The sequence below is a fragment of the Colossoma macropomum genome, unplaced genomic scaffold (genome assembly GCF_904425465.1).
Source record: "Colossoma macropomum unplaced genomic scaffold, Colossoma_macropomum, whole genome shotgun sequence".
Lineage (NCBI taxonomy): Eukaryota > Metazoa > Chordata > Actinopteri > Characiformes > Serrasalmidae > Colossoma > Colossoma macropomum.
In genome coordinates this window covers 30929595-30942337 of record NW_023494806.1, presented here as the reverse complement: position 1 = coordinate 30942337, position 12743 = coordinate 30929595, and the positions used below count along the sequence as shown (strand labels likewise).

The window sequence follows — 12743 nt, the reverse complement described above, 5'->3', positions numbered from 1 at the left end:
TTCCCACCTTAACCCTGTCCTATGGAGTTGATTTTGTGCAAAAGTTTTGAAGAAAATAATAAAATGATTTTTTTACTCATTCTGATATAAATATATTACAAATTTTTGCTTTCTTTTGTTTCTGGGCTTTCTGAGCATGTAGCCACACCCACTCAGTTAGCCGTGATCTGCCTAGAGCATGGTAGCACTCTTCATACTCAGTGTTTTGCCAGAGAGGATTATGCTGACATGTCTGCCCTTATGAACAATGTTTGTCATATTTGTTAAAGTAACAGACTCAGTTTCCTGTGTTGAGCTGTGTGAAATTGTAAATTGAAGTATATTAAGTAAACTTAGCTTTCTGTGGCTGCTAGCGCTACCTAACAGTGTCTACTAAAGAGCTAACTAGGCGAACACCTTACTAGTTTACAGAATACTGCTGCTCCAAATCACTGTCTTTACACTAATACAGTGAACTAACTTTGGATATTTAAGCAGTTTAGTCTCATCATCTGCATGACTAGCCTAGCCCTAGAGGACACTGCTAGGCTAGTTAGGGCTAGCAGCTGTGAACTTTGAAGGTGGTGCAGCTTTAATTATTTATAAACAACTTTGTTCTTCAACGCCCATTTTAAGTTCTGTTGTTTTATACAGGTCAAGACAGGAACACAGAAACTTTTGTAACATTAATAATTAAAAGAAGTATGATAAATATCGCTCATAATGTTGGATATGCCAGTAAAATTCTATTATTTCTATATTTACAGTGTAATTAATTGCATATTATGCTTTCCATTTCTTGCAGTATGTAACAGCTGAGTTATCTGAGCAATCTATACTCATGTTTAACTGCTTTAACATTAAAGTAAATTCAAACAATGTAAACACAGCTGTTCGCTTACAATGCAAACACACTGATCTGAATATGAGTAGCTCTCATACAGTGACACCACAAGGTGGCGCTCTAAGATCAGATTAGGACACTACTGCATTATGGGTAGTCTGGGTTTATTACATCGAAGTTAGGTTTCTGGACAATGTTGAGTTTTCATTCCTGCCATTACTTGAATTTAGTTGAACAGATTCTACTTCAACTTTCTAATTTAACTTTTATTCTTTATGTTGCATGTGTTTAAATGAACATTTGAAACTAATTTCAAAATTAATATTGCATTTTTGGGGTAAAGATCTGATCAGTAAAAGTGATTTTCTGGTTAAGACGTTTCTTCAGAAGATGTTTAGAAGTAGTGAGAAAACTACATTAAAAAAAATAGAGTATGATCTATTACATATTATACAAAGTACATAACCACATGCAATGCTTGCGGTGCTTGGAGAATGTAATAATTTGCATCTTTCTCTTTTTTGAAAAAAAGAGAAAGAGGTAATAAACTATGTAAGGGAGAACTGTAACCATTAGGGCTAAGCCTTTAATTTGGGCTATAAATGTCATAATGCTATCAAAAAATGAGGAAAAAACCCACCTTTACAATAATGCTAATGTCTATTAGCACTTCTATGGGACAGGGTTATTATAGTTAACTAAAACTATTACTAAAACAAAAACTAGCACTGAAAAAGTATACTAGTTAACTGAAATACAGATTAAAAACGTCAGCTTTCAAAAACAAGAAAAACAGTCTACTGTGTGTTAATTTTATTCTACCCTTATCAAATACCTCCTATCACTGTAACGCTGAACAAGCACACGGATCTTAAAAACAACAGTTGGTTTAATGAGAGAAACAAGTTAGGGTAAATCCAAAAACAATGTCCAAAAACAGGCAAAAGTCAAAAACCAGGAAATACAAAGACACAGGCAACCAGAGCAGAAAGGGCAAATCTAAAAACAGTATCCAAAAACAGGCAAAAGTCAAAAACCAGAAAATGCAAAAACACAGGCAACCAGAGCAATAAGGGCAAATCTAAAAGAGAAACAATCAAGAAAACAGGCAATGGGTTCAGTACACAGGACAAGAAAATAGAAGATAAACGTTCAGTAACCAGAAGAGTGGTAATACCTCGCAAAGAGAAGAACAAACCAGGATCCTTTTAAAGTCTAAGACAAACAGATACAGGTGTGTTGAATCAGTACTTGAGAACGAGGCAGAGGCCTGTGATTGGTGGAAGGGGTGATGTCATGATGATTGAAATTCTGGGAAATGGAGTCCTGGAGCATGTTAGGTGAGAACCCAGAAGTGTGAAAATCACAGTGTTCATCATAATATTAAAACCAAAACATAAAACTAGAACTAATTAAAATCTGAACTAAAACTATTAGCGAACCCTTAAAATTAACTGAAACTAATCTGAAATCAAAGTATCAAAAATAAATGAAGATAAAAAGTAATGAAAACTTCAAAACTATAATAAGCCTGCTGTGGGGTTTCGAGTAGTATGTTAGTGCTAAGCTAACAGTCGTGCACATTCTAGTTTAAACGCAGACTTGTAAAGCTTGTAAAAAACATTCAGCTTGTTTTATTTTAAGCTTGTAACAGAGATCAACATATATTTCACTTTGTTTTTAGCAGTTTCACAATAGTAAATAAAGTGAGATGCATAAATATACTGGTATTTCACAAATGATCACTTGAATTAGATTCACAAACAAGTTTTCCCACTCATTTATTTGCGAAAACAGGTTGCCTTCATTTGTGTGCATTTATACATTATGTCACATGTTCAAACCACCTGCATTCATTTGTGGATTTCTGAAACATTTCTCATGCTCACACACATATGCACCAATATGTGTTTTTTTAACTGGGTGTACCCCAGCCAATCAGAACATAAGACAGCCTTTCACTGACACCCGCATTACTTCAACCAAACACAGCACATATGTGCTCAACCAATCAGTAATAGCCTTACAGACCTGCAGAGACGGAGTAACTTTTTTGCTTTGATGGCACGGGCCGATTTTTTCGGGTAAGTTTAGTAAACTGTTAATGGTTAGGATGTTAAAACCACAAACTACTTTAGCTCAACTATGTATGTTATAAAAATAACAGAGAACATTGCATAGCTTGAGGGGTGAAGATAAACCTTGTGTTGTTAGAAAACTGGAAATGTTTATTTCAATGTACTTTTGCATATTTTGGGTTTCAACTGGCAGGTTCTAATGTCCTATTGGTTTTCAAGAGGACCTGATAAGGCTAATGGAGATGATAATGGAGATGATAATGGAGATGTAGGTAAGTGTTAGCCTACACCTTGCTGTGACTACCCTAAAGCTTTGTTATTTGTAGTCTAATATGGAATTAATCTTCCTTTTCTGTCAGCGTTTGTTGATTGTGACTGATTGCAGCCCATGCGCTCACTCAATTTGTTTGCAGATGTGGATCTACATCATTGGTCTCCAACCTTCTTGGAGCTACTTTCCTTCAGAGCTTAGTTCCAACCACAATTTGTCACACCGGCTTCAGCTAATCAACCTCATCCCAAGTCCCTCATTGGCTCAATCACATGTAGTAGGGTTAAGTAAGGGGCGGGGAAGCTTATTGGATACAGGTTGGAACTAAACTCAGCAGAAGCATAGCTCTCCACGACCAGGTGTGGAGACCACTGATCTACATCAACAAGCTCAAAGATCAGAGCAAAAGATCAGTGCAAAATCAACAAAAGCAGATCGGAAAAGAAGGTTCAGTCAGCTGTTCAGAAGCAGCTCCAGCTCCTATTTCACTTAATTCACTTTTTAGGCTTGACAAGTCTGAACAATACAACAGCAATCTCTTTAAATTCTTGCACTAGGTGAGTATTTGTAGCATGAAAACAAAGAATGCACCCTGCCAATATGGTGGAACAATCCTATAATGTAGTGCAGTTCCTGAAGTTATCACCAATGGGACACCACAGGAATCCTGACTGGAAAATTTTCTAAAACTTGAAGAAAGAAGCATTTTTACAATACTTCAAATACATCAAGCACAATAATTCTTTGAAGTAAAAATCAGGAAGTATTATGAAGTGGGATGTATCTAAACTGGGGTGGCTGGTAAAAAAGGGCTAGTAAGGCCAAGCCCTGCCTCTCTTTCACAGAAAATATAGGGGTTCAGTTTTGAAATCAACATTGTTTTACTTGCAGTTAATAAAGAAGCTGGGCATTTTGGCCCACATTTGGACCCACAGAAAAGTATAGGTCATAATGAACATATGAGTTTGTTAACAGGGCTGATTAACATCCAGCCAAAGCTGCAGATTTACTCAGCCAATCAGTGTGCATTGTGCATTTAAGACAGGTCCAGATTATGAAATCTGATTGGCTAATGCAGAAATGTTTTAATTTGCCTCATAGGCCTGTATTCGTCCAGTTTGCACCATTTCAATAATGCTTGTTCCCAAAATTCACCTTATGGCTATGCTAACAGGGTGCCATAGCAGCAGTACATGAACATTCTTATAACACAGATTATTTGAAGCGTAAACTGCTTGTAACATACATTCATATAAAATATATTTCAGAATTTGTATGATGCTGTTTTGCAGTCTTTCAGTAATGATTTGAACATATAATCCTGTCATTCTTTTCATGCTGTAGCAGGTTAAAAAAACACAGTACTGCTGTGAAATTGCTCTGTTAGCTTGCTCCACTGTAGCAAGTATAGAAAGCTAACAGAACTGTAGTGTCTCCAAAGTTGACAGGACATAAAACACAGATTACTCTGTTCACTTACTTTTCAAAGTTTAATTAAAGTTTTAAGGCATATATTTAAAACAGCCACCCAGCGGGCCAGACACCACAAAGTCCACTTAAAATCCACCCAAAGCAGAAACTGTCCCAAAATGTGTCCAAACGTAGAGTGTAACAGATTGTAAACAAAACAAAACAAACAAAAAAAAACACTGTTTATTAAAATAATCTCTCTACATCTAACAAACCTTCCATCGGCTAGTATAACTCATGAATACTCTCTTTTTTTGTGATATTACATACAAGACTTTAGACTACTTGTTGTCACCCTGTCATTGTAGAATATGAAAAACGTAGTATGTGTTTCAGGTTTTCTTGAATCAATAAAAAAATACATTGAAAATATGCATTTAAAATGTTTACGTTTCTCTGATGGATGGTTTGCCTCCTTGAGTGGTGACATACTCAAAACTAGCTGTGGTGAAGAGCAGCACGCAACGTGTATTTGCTGCAATACTGTGAACACACCTTTAGAATGGTCAGAGATGCTGCCGAATGTACTGCGCTGTTCTGCCGCTCCTCTTGTATGTGCATGTGCTTGGGTTGCCAGCAGTTCAACACTAGGTTCAACATACATTCATAAGACATTTGTTTTCATTTTTTAAAGCTTTTTTTGGGTCACAGTACATTTAGAAAGTAGATGCAGAACAAAAACTAAAATTAGATAAAATAAAGCTTGTGTTTTCAGGATGTTGTATAACATTCATATTTAAACTGATCGTTCTACATCATTTATTAAATAGCTTTATATTGCGGCATCAGCGTAGATAAAGAAAATGCTGTAAACGTAGAGCTTCAAACGAATGCTCTTTTATTGAACATAGCAGCAGGGGAGACCCATCACTCAGCACTCCCCAGGGCACCAGAGCAGAGAGTCTGAGTGCTGCATCCTCCTCACATCTCTCTTCACACACATGGGAAGGTAGTCTCGGGAGAATGACAACACATAGACAGTGAAAAGACACGCCCAATATGCAAATATATGGTACTAAGAGCCAATAGGAATGATGTGAGTTTTACTCAAGAAGGCTGCGTTGACCAAACATTTATCAAGTAAAGCTGAGAGTCGAAACTAAATTGCAATAAGTTTATTCAACTCAAAGATCCTGTTTGATGGGAACTTTGAGTCTGAAATCATCAAAATAAAGTTATGAAAAAAAAGCATAAAAAGTCCACATTAAGCCACACTACATTTTCAACAGTCTTTAAAAGCAAACTGTTATTGGCCTGTTATTGTATTTGCAAGTAAAGTCAAGTTAAATAAAAATAGTGAATATAATACATTTAAATAAAGTTACCTTAACTCAGAATATGCTGAAAAATCTCTTACTCAAAATAACCAAGTTACTATGTCAACAATTCATTTTTTGAATTAACTAGACTTTTTGCAGATTAAGTTACTCCAACTTTCTGTAGTATTTAAGTTGTGTTAACTTAGTTCTTTCATTAAGATGTGCAGTGAGTTTTACAGTGAGGTCAAAAGGACTAATATGGTTTTAAAACCATGCAATGGTATACCTGCAATGCAAAAGAAACAGTTAGCCTGCAGCTTTCAAGCATGTTTTCAACACTGCACTGGAAGAACTAGTGAGCTTTGAAAAAAGAGGGTGGAGGAGGGGCCCACTCATAAGCGTAGCTCACCCCCTAGGTCCTGTATAATGGGATTGCTGTCAAAGAATGTATATATATATATATATATATATATATATATATATATATATATATATTTCTTCATTTTTATCATAACTTTTTTTTTGTTGTTGAGGGCCTAACTATTTTTATCATGATACTTAAATATCCTTAACTTCAGTGCTTTTTGTCCACTTTAACTTTTGCTGGTCATTTAGAACAAGAACACTTTTCCACCACACATCAGAAGACACATAAACAGCTAATCAGTCTAGTAAACACAGTTAAGTGCACAAGTCTGATTTTTGAAATTAAAAGAAGTAAATGCAACCTCTGCAGTGAAGTATTTTTAAAAATTAGTAATGCGGTGAATTAAAAAGATGCTGTATTAAACATTTCTATTTAATGGCGTTCATGGCTGGAAACAAAAAGTGCATCCAGAACCTACAATAGAGAGCATAAAGAATAGCACCACTGGGCAAATATAGAATCAAATAGGATCAAACTAGGACATATAGTGAGCATGTTATAGTGATACTGTAGTAATACTAAGTAAGATTAAGAAATACAGGTGAGCACATTAGCTAACCCCATAAACTGCCAACCCCCCCACCCCCCCAGTAAAAATGTAAAATTTGGCAAGTGTGGTGTTTGTATGTGCACATCTTGGTCTGAACTTTTTCCAACCGCAAAACTGACCTTAAGCATTTCTTACCTCTGTGCTGCATCAAAACCACACAGCTGCAGCTTTAACACCTTTCATGTTCTGCAAGCAGAGGTAAGCATCAAACAGCAGCTCATACACCTGCTAAAATAGCACCAGGGGTCAAATACATCAAAGCCTTCCTAAGAAAACACTAAGATGGATGTTACTAATTGCAGTTTTCAAAGAACCCCTCAACTCTTCTCCATGGAATATATATATATATATATATATATATATATATATAATATATATATATATATATATATATATATTTTCTGTTCTTGGTCTTATTTGTTATTCAAATATAAAGTGACTGTACATTAACATTTGAAGGAAAATAACAAAAAAAAGACACTACAGAGCGTGTGTTTACTTGTTTTCATGTTAAAATGAATAAAAATATGAAATTTGACAATGGGTGCCCAAGAATTTGTAGAAGTATTTGTATGCAAGCTTCTACAGTTTAACAGTTAAGTTAACCTTCATTAGAACTGTTCAGATACTGTTCTTATCTAAACTGTGTTCTATTTGTCTCCACAGCCAGTAGAACTTTCCCTGCTGTTATAAAGGTAGAATTAGTAAGCATATTTGAAAATTGTCATCACGTCAATGATCACTATTGATTTTATTTTTTCCATTTTAAAGCCTCCAAACTGAAAGTTTTTCAGTGTTTCAGTGTACATGTGCTGTAAAGAGTGTTGGCCAGTGTCCACTAACTATGAAGTTGGTCCAAAGTGACTGGACACAAAAAACAAAGCATAACAAAAACACTATATTCTGAGAGAACAGTCTGTACTTTTTTCTAAGGCAATGATTCATGTGTTTTTCTTTTTTGATATAAAGGATGTCTCTTTGAATCTGCATGCAGTCAGTTATTTCCAACACCACAGTGTCCAGTAGAGTGACCGTTGCTGACTGTTTGCATAACACGGTCCAAAGAAGTTTAATATATGTGGCAGGTACTGACACACTCATCAGGTTTTACAGAACGCTTGTCTTTGTCTGCATACTTGTGTTTGAGTTGGGGTGTGTGTGTGCGTGCAGTGTGTGTGTGTGTATGTGAGTGTTTGTACATGCATATCATCAGAGCTCCAACCACAGACCTGACGCCTGGCTTTTTGTCACGTCCGTTGCTACATTAAAGAGAACAATGCTAAATAATAATAACAATTAAAAACATTAAAATAGAATAAATCGTTAAAATAATATGATATATATATATATGTATATATATATATATATATATATATATATATATATATATACATATATATATATATAAGAATGTAAAAGTAACATGCCAGTAAAAGTATACAGAAAATAACAAAAGCTGTTTAAATGCTACAGTGAAAAAATATTTTTCATTTTTAAGTGTTGTTTGTAATCAGTAATAGAAGGAGCCTAAAGAAAATTTATTGAGTTACAGACTTTTGGTGCATAAAAACAAAAAGATGCTTTACTTTTTTTTTGTTTGTTTCACTATGTGTAAAGTGAAGAAGCAGCACTAGTTGATCTTCTAACTAGCATGATTTTCAAGGTGTATAAACATGTTACACCAGAGATTTAAAAAATACTACTAAAATTTTATAGTCAACTTTAAAGGAAAAGGCAGCCAGTAAAGTGATGCTAAAACCTGTTTCATCTTGTTTTCTTGTAAGTGTAAATATTCATGCTACTGCTTTTTGTTGTAATTAAACTGTTATATATATATATAAAAAAAAACATAAACACTATAAACACTTTATATGTTCAGTTTTTTGTGCCACACTCTTTATTGTGATCTCACTTGTTCTCTTTTCTTGTTTTCTGTATAATGATGGATGATGGATGGCAGTGTTGACTGCTGCCAGGAGAAGAGACCCCTTTGTTTAATTTTCTTTGAGAGATTTTATTACTTCAATTATTACTTTATTACTTTAATTATAATGACAGTAATTATTATTATTATTATTATTATTATTATTATTATTATTATTAACTTTTGATATTTCTGTCCATTAGGTTTAATATTCCAGTGTGAAGGTGTAACTGATGCCATTTGTAGTTTTTTTTTAAGATCTTGAATTATGTGGATGATCATATCAGCCAGATTCTCTCACATGCACAAGAAGTTATGTGGTCCACATATATAGTCTGTGGTGACCATCTTAAAACTGACTCTACTGCTATTTTTTAAGACAATGTAAGCCCCGCCTCCTCCACGTAAAGAAAGCACAATTGAAAAGACATTGAAACTTCCTCTGTGGTACTGATGTGGTATGGAACTGTGATGGGTCACTGTCTACGTATGGCTCTGCTGCTCTGGGGGATCAGTAAGTGTTTCCGAAATTGTATTTATTTTAAAACTCTTCTGTCTAATCAAAAGCTGGCAGTGTAATCAGTTAAATAAATATTTTATTTCAGAGTGCAGAACTTTTAGGTACTGTTTTAGGCACATGTTCTCCTATCTGGAGAGATAAGTCTTTTAAAAGATAATTGGTTAAAGTTCTGTACACTAGATACTGAGAGAACCACTGAATATTCTAATGATGATCTCAACTAAAGATGGAACAGTGTGTAAACATGAACAGGGCTGGACTGGGATAATTATTTTTCAGGCCTGAACATGAATAAATATACTGAATTCATAATAGTTTAATTTGTAGTACAACCCCAATTCCAAAAAAGTTGGGACGCTGTGTAAAATGTAAACAAATGAAATCTCATATACCCATATTTTATTCACTGTAGAACATGGGACACTTCAAATGTTGAAAGGGAGACATTTTACCATTTAATGAAAACCATTAACTCATTTAAAACTTGTTGGCAGCATCTCAAAAAAGTTGGGACAGGACAACAAAAGGCTGGAAAAGTACGTGGTACTAAAAAAACAGCTGGAGAAGAAATTTGCAACTAACTCACATGACTGGGTACAAAAAGAGCATTTTAGAGAGACTGAGTCTCTCAGAAGCAAAGATAGGCAGAGGTTCACTAATCAGCAAAAAACTGCATCTAAAAATTGTGGAACAATTTCAGAAAAATGTTCCTCAATGAAAAATTGCGAAGACTTTGGATATCCCACCATCTACAGTACATAATATCATCAAAAGGGATTTCTCAGAATCTGGAGAAATCCCTGTACACAAGGGACAAGGCTGACGGTCAGCATTGGATGCTCGTGATCTTCGGACCCTCAAGCGGCACTGCATTGAAAACAGGCATAATTCTTTACTGGAAATCACTGCATGGGCTCAGCAAAACTTCCAGAAATCACTGTCTGTGAACACAGTTCACCGTGCAATTCACAAATGCAAGTGAAAGCTGTATCATGCAAAGAAGAAACCATATGCCAACATGATCCAGAAACACTGCCGTCTTCTCTGGGTCAAAGCTCATTTAAAATGGACTGAGGCAAAATGGAAAACTGTTCTGTGGTCAGATGAATTTTTAATTCTCTATAGAAAACACAGATGCCATATCCTGCACACTCAAGAGGAGAGGGACCATCCAGCTTGCTATCATGTGCATAGTTCAAAAGCCTGCATCTCTGATGGTATAGGGTTGCACTAGTGCCTATGGCTTGGGCAGCTTACAAATCTAGAAAGGCATTATCAATGCTGAACAGTATGTAGAAGTTTTAGAACAACATATGCTCTATCTAAACAATGACTTTTTCAGGGAAGGGCCTTATTTCAGCAAGACAATGCTAAACCACATACTGCATCCATCACAACAGCACGGCTTCGCAGAAGAAGAGTCCAGGCGCTGCCTGTCTGCAGTCCAGAACTTTCACCAGTAGAAAACATTTGGCGCCTCATGAAGTGAAAAATCTGGTAAAGAAGACCCAGGACTGATGAGCAGCTAGAATCCTACATCAGACAAGAATGGGACAACATTCTCTCCAGCAATTGGTCTCCTCCCCTCTTAGACATTTACAGACTGTTGTTAAAAGAAGAGGCCCTGTCCTAACTTTTCTGAGATGCGTTGCTGCCATTAAGTTATAAATGAGCTATTGTTTTTCATGAAATGGTAAAATCTCTCACTTTCAAACATCTGATATGTGTTCTATGTTCTATAGTGAATAAAATATGGATCGATGAGATTTGCAAATCATTGCATTCTGTTTTTATTTACATTTATTTACATTTTACAGCTTCACAACTTTTTCGAAATTGGGGTTGTAGTTCATTTCCGCCCAAACCTATTAGAGATGGGCCTGTATTTGACATAAGTCAGATCTGTGTTGTTTTGTGTGTTTCAGGCTTGCGCTCAGTGTGTGTGTGTTCTCAGGCTGATTTTACTGTGGAAGCAGAACCTGGTGTTGATGTCACTCTCTGGTGTCAACACAGTTTAACGCCACCAGATTATATATTCTGGTTCAAACACAGAAATAATTCAGCACCAATTTATATTGCATGCAAATATTACACATTTTCATTATCATCATCTAAACCCTGTAGTTTTATCCCTGCAAGTAACAGAACAGTGATGAGAGTGAACTTGATAAACTCCTCTCTAACAATAACTGCAGTTAATCACTCTGATTCAGGACTCTATTACTGCAGCAGTCTGAGGGGAAAGCAGATGATATTCAGAACCACAACATATTTACAACTGAAAGGTAATGTCTATTGTTTCTTTAGATTAGCCATCAACTATAATGTAAATCAATTTCATAACTAAGAGTATGATTCTACTCGGAACCATGATAAAGAATATTGCATATTATTATATAAAGTTAGGAAAATATTTCTTTTTCAGAGAGAAGTCAAATAAATTCCAAGAATCCAACAAAGTCTGAAGGTTTGTCATTTACTATATTCACTGCTCTCACAGTGCACATTAATTGATTTTTAGAGCACTGTATATTTGCGGAACACTCCATTTACGGTCTGTTGTTATGCTATTATATAATATTATTATCATAAAGGCAGAAGGTGTTTTGACAGCTTTGAAAATAATCTTAACTCTTTTCACTCTATTCTAAATCTGTGTATTTTAAAGGTGAAAATGTGCTTTTCTGATGTTTTCTGAAGGTTGTTCACCTGCTGAAGTGTTCTACATACTGATTCTGGTGTTTGGAGCTGTGATTACGGTTCTGCTCAGCACTCTTTTAATCCTGATGTTTACCAGACAGAGTGAGAGAAAAGATCAGAGAAAGCAGCAGAGACAGGATAAAGGACTGCACTTTCAGTAGAAGTGAGTAATTCAAACCTTTAAAACGTTATATCTATTAAAGCACACACCACTACACGATGTGGACAAAAGTATTGGGACACACCTCTTAATCATTGATCATTCAGGTGTTTCATTCAGTCCTATTGCCACAAGTGTATAAAATCAAGCACCTAGCCATGCAGTCTGCCTTTGCAAACATTTGTGAAAGAATGGGTCGTTCTAAAGAGCTCACTGAATTCGAGCATGGTAGTGTAATAGGATGCCACCGTTACCACAAGTCAGATAGCAAAATTTCTTCTCTCCTAGATATTCCACAATCAATTATGAGTGGTATTATGGAAAAGTGGAAGTTTTTAGGAACGACAGCAACTCAGCCACAAAGTGTCAGACCACGAAAAGTTACAGAGCAGGTCGCCGAGTGAATAAAGGTCACCAACGCTCTGCTGGCTCAATACCTGCAGAGTACCAAACCTCCTCTGGCATTAACATCAGCACAATAACTGTACTGGGAGCTTCATGGCATGAGTTTCCATGGCCGAGCAGCTGCATGCAAGCCTTACATGACCAAGCATAGTGCCA

General features: G+C 35.7%; 1 long non-coding RNA gene across 1 annotated transcript; it reads left to right on the top strand.

Moving 5' to 3' along the window:
• Positions 1-9252: 9252 nt before the first annotated feature.
• Positions 9253-12670, top strand: LOC118827112. The gene is made up of 5 exons (XR_005008843.1): positions 9253-9316; positions 11248-11607; positions 11748-11789; positions 12023-12185; positions 12471-12670. It is a non-coding gene; the product is annotated as an uncharacterized LOC118827112 (long non-coding RNA).
• Positions 12671-12743: the final 73 nt, after the last annotated feature.